Below are 8776 nucleotides of genomic sequence, written 5' to 3' on the forward strand. Positions count from 1 at the left end.
AGCAGGTGGTCATCCCCCGAGGAGTCCCAGACTGCGAGAGGGCACAAGCTGGGCTGAGGGACTCCCCCACCCACCCGAGTGCACAAATTTTTGTGCACCGGGACTCTAGTAATTAATAAATAGCAATACAAGAATAAATTCTGTTTTTTGCTTACTGTATGTATTGCCCACCCTGTATGTACTAGACATAGCCTGCCTGGTTGTTTTGAAAAATGAAAAAGTACACACATATATACACACCAGTTGGTGAAAGGTGTGGAAACTTTGAGTTTAGAATTTGGCCTAAATTTAGAGAGAGTGGTATCTCTCACTAGATACTAGCAGACTATAACACCGTGTAATTCTGAACTTTGCATAGATACTTGACATGGGAATAAAATGCATCCTTACAGACTAGCTCAACTGAACAAGCGAAACACCATGCTTTCTGACCTAAACTACCAGCTTTGGGCCAGAGGGCAGCTGCACTTTCCCATTTGCTTCTTAGTTAAATGACCTCCTTATCTTGGTTCCTCCGTCTGGTAGACTGTGGTCAGTAGTAAAGCAGAATCCAGTGAAACCCAATACAGGCAATAAAAAACAATATCCTTAATTACCAGAGCTGAGGCATAGCCAAATGTCAGGAATCGAGAAAGAACCTACAGTTGAGTCTATAAAAAGATATTAGCCATCAGTGTAGTAAAAATGAGTCAATATACAAGTCAACTAGCTGGCTGATCCTAAGTCCACATGTGAGGTGACCGACAACATGTGGTTGTCAGGGAAGACAAGTGAAGGAATAGAAATGGCAGGCAGGGTTTACCACTCTCTCTGCTGGAATAGCTCACAATTTCTCTGTTGCTTTTATCACTACACTCCCAAGAAAGGACTTTTGTAAGTTCTGCTTCCATTCTAGCCACTGTCCAAAGCTTGCCATATGTTTCATTTGTTCCTCTTGCACAATGGCCCCTTCACTTACTTTTTAAATGTTCTTTCTTACTTTCTATAGATTTTTCTGACCTATCTATTTCCCTTCTCTCTAAAAAATGTATTTTACATTTCTCGTAAGGAAATAGATATATACTAGTGGCCCAGTGCATGAATTTGTGCACCTTGAAAGGAACTGTGGGCCGCGAGGCTGCGGTGGGCACAGGGGCGGGTCTCGGCCCATCTCTGGGCCCTTGCCCAGCCCCTCTCGCTGTGGCCTCCGGTTCTCTGTCTGCCAGCAGCCCCACTACTGCCACTGCTGCTCCCATGCGCTGACAGCGCCGGCCCCGCTTGCACCCCCGATGGCGCAGAGCTATTGGGGCTGGCGCCAGCAGTGGGTTCAAACGGCAGCTGCTGCCCTGATTGCCCCTAAGGAGCAGGGGGAGGTGGAGAAGTCCTCAAGGGCAATTGGCACTGGCAGCTGTTGCTCACACCCACTGACAGCACCAAGCAATTGAGACAGGTGCCGGGAGCTGGCAGTGGGTGTGAGTGGCAGCTCTGGTGCTGGCTACGGGTGTGAGCGGGGCCAGCACTAGTAGTGGGTGTGAGCAGGGCTGGTGCTGGCATTAGGTGCAAGCACAGGGTGGGACTGCAGGGTGCAGGAGCAAAGAATTTTCAGTAACCACCAGAGGCTCGCCCTGATGACAGTGATGGGCACCTCTTCTTGGTCCTGCGCCCCCGCTCACCTATTCCACCATCCCACTGCAGCCGATGCCCGCCATGTTCTGTGTGCGCCCCCTGGTGGTCAGCGCATGTCATAGTGACCAGTTGTTCAGTTGTTCGGTCTATTTGCATATTAGGGTTTTATATATAGATGGCATTATTCAAGGACCTTCTGTATTTCTTTTTAAAAAAAATATATTTTATTGATTTTTTATAGAGAGGAAGGGAGAGGGATAGAGAGTTAGAAACATCGATGGGAGAGAAACATCGATCAGCTGCCTCCTGCACACCTCCCACTAGAGATGTGCTCGCAACCAAGGTACATGCCCTTTACCGGAATCGAACCTGGGACCCCTCAGTCCACAGGCCAACACTCTATCCACTAAGCCAAACTGGTTAGGGCCCTTCTGTATTTCTAAATGGTTTCTTTTCCCTTCCCCCTTCAGGAAGCCTGAGGAAATGTTTCTCTAATATTTGTTTACTATCAGAATCCAATGGAGCTCCTGGAGTTAAATCTCACAATACTGTGGGGTCTCCCCTGTGACTGGGTCCCTCTGGAGTTTTTAATTCTGAGACTTGTCCACACTGAGCCTCTAGCAATTCATCGATTACAGTTCAAGTTTCCTCTCTGGCACTAGTTCCCTTGGTGGCTTCTGCTCCAGGAAGCCAAGATTCCCTGTATTTACCTGCCTGTCTCCCTAATCTTGGGAGTGGTGATTATTTGTCCCAAGTCTCCCCTCACTTACAAATATAAGAAGAGTTCTCTCTCTCTCTCTCTCTCTCTCTCTCTCTCTCTTTCTCTCTCTCTTTCTCTCTCTCTCTCGATATCCACTCTCTCCCCAGAATTTATCTGATCCAATTCCAATGCCATGGATTTTCTTGTTGGTGGGTTTTGGGGTTTTTTTTCTCCCAGATTTGCTCACCATGAAATATGAAAATCCTTCTTGATTTTCATATTTCAGCTCAAGAATATCCTCTAAATAAGCCTTCCTGACTGGCCAATTTAAATCAAGGCTCACCATCTTCAAGCATTTGTTCTCCTTCTATTTATTTTCTTCATAGCCCTCATCAAACTTGAACTACTCCAAGCATTTGTTCTCCTATTTATTTTCTTCATAGCCCTCATCAAACTTGAACTTATCTTCTTCATTTATTTACTTGGGTACTGTCCATCTCCTACTACTTGAATGTAAATGCTGTGGGAATATAAACCTTATATCCCTTGTTTACTATTGATTCCCAGTGCTTTAAAGGGAATGATGTTCAAAAAGTATGTTTAAAAATGATTCATGATTTATTTAATCATTGTGTTATTGTTAAACTTTTAGTTGTTTCTAAATTCTATTATAATAAGAACTACTCTGCTAAACATATCTGTACATACTATTATCTATGATGACTTTTTCTCTTGATAATCTTGTAAGTGAAATTCCTATAAGTAAAATTATTGCATAAAAGAGGATGAACATTTTTTGTTGTTGTTGTTAATCCTCACCCTACAATATTTTCTATTGATTTTTTAATTTTTTTATTGCTTTTAGAGAGGAATGGAGAGGGAGAGAGAAATAGAAACATCAATGATTAGAGAGAATCATTGATCAGCTGCCTCCTACATGCCCCCCACCAGGGAATGAGTTTGCAACCTGGGCATGTGCCCTGACTGGGAATTGAACCGTGACCTCTTGGTTCACAAGTTGACTCAACCACTGAGCCACATGGGTCAGGCTCATTTGCTTTCTTGAGTGGGAGAGAAATTAGTGGTGTTAGAGTTTATCCATTGGTTACAGTAGTGCTGTCCACAGAAATATAAAGTGAGTCATATCTGCAATTTTAAATTTGTAATAGCCACGTCAAAAAGTAAAAAGGAACAACTGAAATTGGAATTAATATTAGCAAGATATTTTTAAATTAAATACTATCATTTCAACATGAAATAAATGTAAAACAATCATTCATGAGACATTTAGAAATTTTGTTTTATAGTGTTTGAAATCCATTGTGAATGTTACATTTACAGCATATCTCAATTTGAACCACATGTATTTTGAGTCCTCAAAATCCTCAAGCAGATAGTCTTACTGAATTGGAAAACCCATTGTTTACAGAATGTTAGGGCTTTTATGGGTGCAAGGCAATGAATACTGAACTCACCTGGCTACTATTTTTCCGTAATTGGAAGAATGTTTCTGGTAGGTATCTTAGTTTGGGTTTGCACAGCAGCAGACCCTGAGATAAGGATTTTGGAGGTGATCCCAGGAAAACACTTGTAGGGAGTGGAGGAGTAAGACAGAGAAAGGAAGGAAGGCAATAAAGGGTGTATAAGCAAGCAAGTTACTGCTTAGGCAACTGGACTCCATTCTGCTGGGTAACACTGGGAGAGAGAATTATCTCAACAGACGGGGAAGGGACTGGCACATTGGTTGAGGGTTGATTACAGAGTTTTGACTTGCCTTGCATATGGGCCCAATGTGCTTCGAAAGCCAGAAAAAGGACCTTAAGTAGAGTTACAGATAAACAGTAAGCTGCCTTAGACCTGGAGCGATGCCCAGAGTATATGAACCGGAAAGTGATAGCTTCAGCTACAGCAGGTCACACAATCCAGTAGAGACACTATTAGCTTCCCAAACACCAGAGAGACTTAGCACCACCAAGACTGTCCTCTATACCACTCGTCTTGTTCACTTCTGTGTCCCTAGCTCCTCCTGGCACAGTTTTTGGCACACATGGGTGTTTAATTAACAGATGTTGACTATATGACTTTCCTTTGCATGCCTGCTTTGTTCTTTCAGGCCTCTCCATATACATGGGTGCCATGGCTACTAGCAGTTATGGGTCATAGCCTTATAACTCCCTGGTAAGAAAGGAATGTGATGTTTTCCCTTTCTAGCTCCAGAAAAAAAAATCTCAAAGGAGAAAGCCAGTTGGCCTGGCCTGGGCCATGAGCTTATCACCTCTGGTCAATCCCTCTGGACACAGGCATGGCATATTATGCTTGGCTAGATTTTAGTTGGATGCCCATCCTGAGGTGACAGAGGTGAAGGCTATTACTAGAAGGTGGAGTGACAGAACAATTGTCACCATATTTGGAACTGATGATACCCGCTGGAGTATGTCTAAGTTGTGAATGCCATTGGTCTTATTTGTCTTGGTAGAAAAATGCTTGAAGACCAGCACTGTCTTAGCTGAATCATGTAGAGCTGGCACCTGAATTATTAGCCCTTATACATACTGCAGATTAAACACTTGATACTTTGGCTATTTGAAGGAGATCCTGTAGTAATTTATACTTTGTAAGGGCCCAAATTTGTATCATATGCCCCCAAAGTTTATTTGGTAATGAATTGTCAAATACAACAAGACTGTATCTCTCCATACATGTTAGTTTAAATAAAATATATTTTTATTGATTTCAGACAGGAAGAGAAGGGAGAGATAGAAACATCAATTATGAGAGAGCATCATGGATCGGCTGCCTCTTGCACACTCCCCTGACTGGAGATGGAGCCCGAAACCTGGGCATGTGCCCTGACCGGGAATTGAACTGTGACCCCTGGTTCATAGACTGATGCTCAACTACTGAGCCACTTTGGCTGGGCTAGACATTCTTTAGTCATCCTTACTAGAGTCAATGACTGACTTCATTCACTTGGCATAATATTTTCAATGTTCATCCATATTATAGCATGCATCAGTATTTTATTCCTTTTTGTAGAATGTCAAATAATATTCCATTGTATATAATACCACATCTTATTTATCCAATCATCCGTTGATGACACTTAGTTCCCACCCATCCCCCCACTTTTTAGCTTTTATTAATAGTGCTACTATGACATGTATAAGTTTTTGTGTGAATGTTTTAATTTATCTTGGGTAGATACCTAGGAATGGAATTTCTGGGTTATATGGTAATGTTGCTGCTGTCTCATTTCACATTACTATCAGCAGTATATGAGGATTCTAATTTTCCCACAGCCTTTCTGATATTATGGTCTTTTTAGTTATAGTATTGAACTATTTGAGATCAGTAAACAAGTGCTGCCCTAGCCAGTTTGGCTCAGTGGATAGAGCTGAGCGTCAGCCTGTGGACTAAAGGATCCCGGGTTCGATTCTGGTCAAGGGCACATGCCCAGGTTGTGGGCTCAATCCCCAGTAGGGGGCATGCAGGAGGCAGCCTGTCAATGATTCTCTCTCATCATTGATGTTTCTATTTCTCTCTCCCTCTCCCTTCCTCTCTGAAATCAATAAAAATATATTTAAAAAAACAAGTGCAGATAGAGGTTTGCAAGTTCTGTGCTTGGCCTAGCGGTCATGCACCCAGAAGACATTCACTAAACATTTGTTGAATGAGTGAAAAAAGCCCCTCCCTTTTATTTGTATGTTACATTAGGTTTTAAAAGTGCACTTACAAGTTGTAAGGCTCATAATAATCCTATGGGAAGTAGGAAGCGTAGTCTGGGGCAGTCTGACAAGGGAAGTCACTAGACTTCTAACTTTAGTAGGTGATTCATCTTTGAAGTAGAACTGGTAGCTGAGCATTTACACCAAGATGTCAAACTCAAAGGCTAACACGGGCCAAATAAACAAGGTTTAAGTTTATGTGGGCCGCAAAAACACAAAAGCTTCAATTTTCATAGAAACGTAGGTTTATTTTGAAAAGTCCTGATAGCAATGATTAGCAATGAAAGCAATGATAAAATTAATGTTTTCTTCCTGACACTTGGCATCTCTTCTCTGCTACTATCTTTCCTACTTTTGGGCAACTCTTGCTCATAGTGATTACTTTCAAAACTGACCCAAGGTGAATGTCAGCAATTCTGGATCTGACAGGAGACTTATATCCTTTCATAATTGGAAATAACTGCTCACACCATTATATTGGCTGGGCCGCAAAAATATTCATTGTGGGCTGCATGTGGCCAGTGGGCTGCGAGTTTGACATGCTTGAGTTACAGGGCTGGAAAATTTAGGGAAGTTCAAAGAGAACTTTAAAATCAGGCGAGGGCTGATTATTTGGGTTTATAGACTGCATTATCTGAGAAGAGCTAACATATAAAGATAGGTAATTGAATAATCATAGATTTCTTACAATATTCAGTCCAATTGTCTTCCTTTCTGTAATTGAAATTCTCAAACATACATGAAATAATTAAGAAAATAATATAATAGGGGAGGTGGGGGGTATGAAAAAAGGTGAAGAAAATAGCCAAAGAACAAATATGCATAGCACATGGACACAGACAACAATGTGGTTAGAGCCAGAGGGAGAGGAGGGTGGGGTCTGGATGAAGGGAGCAAAGGGAGGGTTGGGGGACATCTGTAATAATGTCAACAATAAAAATTTTAAAAAGTATAATACCCACCCCATCACCCATCATTTAAAAATTACTAACAATTTGCCTTTTAAAAAATATTTGAATACAGTCAGGCTTTCTTTAAAAGCCATTTCTCCCCCCCCTCCCCAGTTTTATTGAGGTATAACTGACAATTAAAAATTGTACTTATTTAAGTTGTACAACCACATTCTCACTATACATATACATTGTGTAATATTCACAACCAAGCCAGTCAACATATCCGTCATTTAACATCTTAACCACTTTCCTTTTTTATGTTGAGGTCACTCCCTTAGCAAATTTCAAATACACACTGTTGTCAACTACAGTCACATTGCTGTAAACTAGGTCTGTAGAACTTATTCATCTTGCACAACTGAAAGTATTTTAGCCAAGGCACATGGGTAATTATCATAGAGTAATAAAGTAATTCTGTAAACATCATAAACTTGTATCCTCTGATATTTTATTTAGGGTTGAAGGGAAGAGAAGCTGCTGAGGACATAAAATAACTAGAGACTTATGCATCAAGATTTTGTTCTTTCAGTCCAATTTCTTTTTTCTTTCTTTTTATTGTTTAAAGTATTACATATGTCTTCTTTTTCCCTGATTGACCGTGCCCCCCTCCCCAGCCATTCCCAGCAAACTTTTAATAAGTAGAAAGAGTGCACTCTAAAATAATGGTGCAAAGTATAGTCTAGTAATGCATAAACCAGTGCCATAGCTGTGCATTGTCATTGTCAACTATTCTGTATTGTTCACCCCAAGGACAAGCCCCCACCTCCCCAGTGTGCCTGTCCATTGGTTATGCTAATATGCATGCATACAAGTCCTTTGGTTGATAACTTACACTCCCCCCCTCCCGCCTTTTCTTGAGGTTGGACGGTCTGATCTGTGTTTCTTGGTCTCTGGATCTATTTTTCTTCATCAGTTTATGTTGTTCATTATATCCCACATATGAGTGAGATCATGTGGTATTTATCTTTCTCTGACTGGCTTATTTCACTTAGCATAATGTGCCCCACGCCCATCCATGCTGTTGCAAATGGTAAAAGTTCCTTCTTTTTTTTTTATAGCAACACAGTGTTCCATTGTGTAGATGTACCACAGTTTTTTAATCCACTCATCTGCCGATGGGCACTTAGGCTGTTTCCAAATCTTAGCTATGGAGAATTGTGCTGCTATAAGCATAGGGATACATATGTCCTTTCTGATTGGTGTTTCTGGTTTCTTGGTATATATTCCCAGAAGTGGGATCACTGGGTCGAATGGGAATTCCATTTTTAAAATTTTTGAGAAATCTCCATACTGTTTCCCACAGTGGCTGCACCAGTCTGCATTCCCACTAGCAGTGCACTAGGGTTCCTTTTTCTCCACATCCTCGCCAGCACTTGTCGTTTGTTGATTTGTTGACCGTCCCATTTCAACCAGTGGGTTCTGGGCAGTTTTCATGCACACTGACGGAGAAATGCTCACCTGTCCGAATTCAAATAACAGACTCAGAGACAGAAGTATGGCGAAAATGAGATGTTTAATACGTTCTGGAGAGTGGGTGTCCATCTGGTTGTACAGGCATACATGGAGTAGCAATCACAGTTTATTTATCCAGCCCCTCCTCCACTTCCTCATTGGCTGAGTACATGGGGTCACCTGTTTCCTCACACCTCGCCTAGGTCTTATTGTCTCACAGTAGGCCATTTAAAAACACTGGGCTGAGGCCTTTTCTAGTTATCTCTACTTCCCCCTGTGTAGTTGCAGCAGGCTCGCCTCAGGGCGGTTTCCACCATGGTGTTGGCTCTCATCCACATTTC

The sequence above is a fragment of the Myotis brandtii genome, unplaced genomic scaffold (genome assembly GCF_000412655.1).
Source record: "Myotis brandtii unplaced genomic scaffold, ASM41265v1 scaffold71, whole genome shotgun sequence".
Taxonomy (NCBI): domain Eukaryota; kingdom Metazoa; phylum Chordata; class Mammalia; order Chiroptera; family Vespertilionidae; genus Myotis; species Myotis brandtii.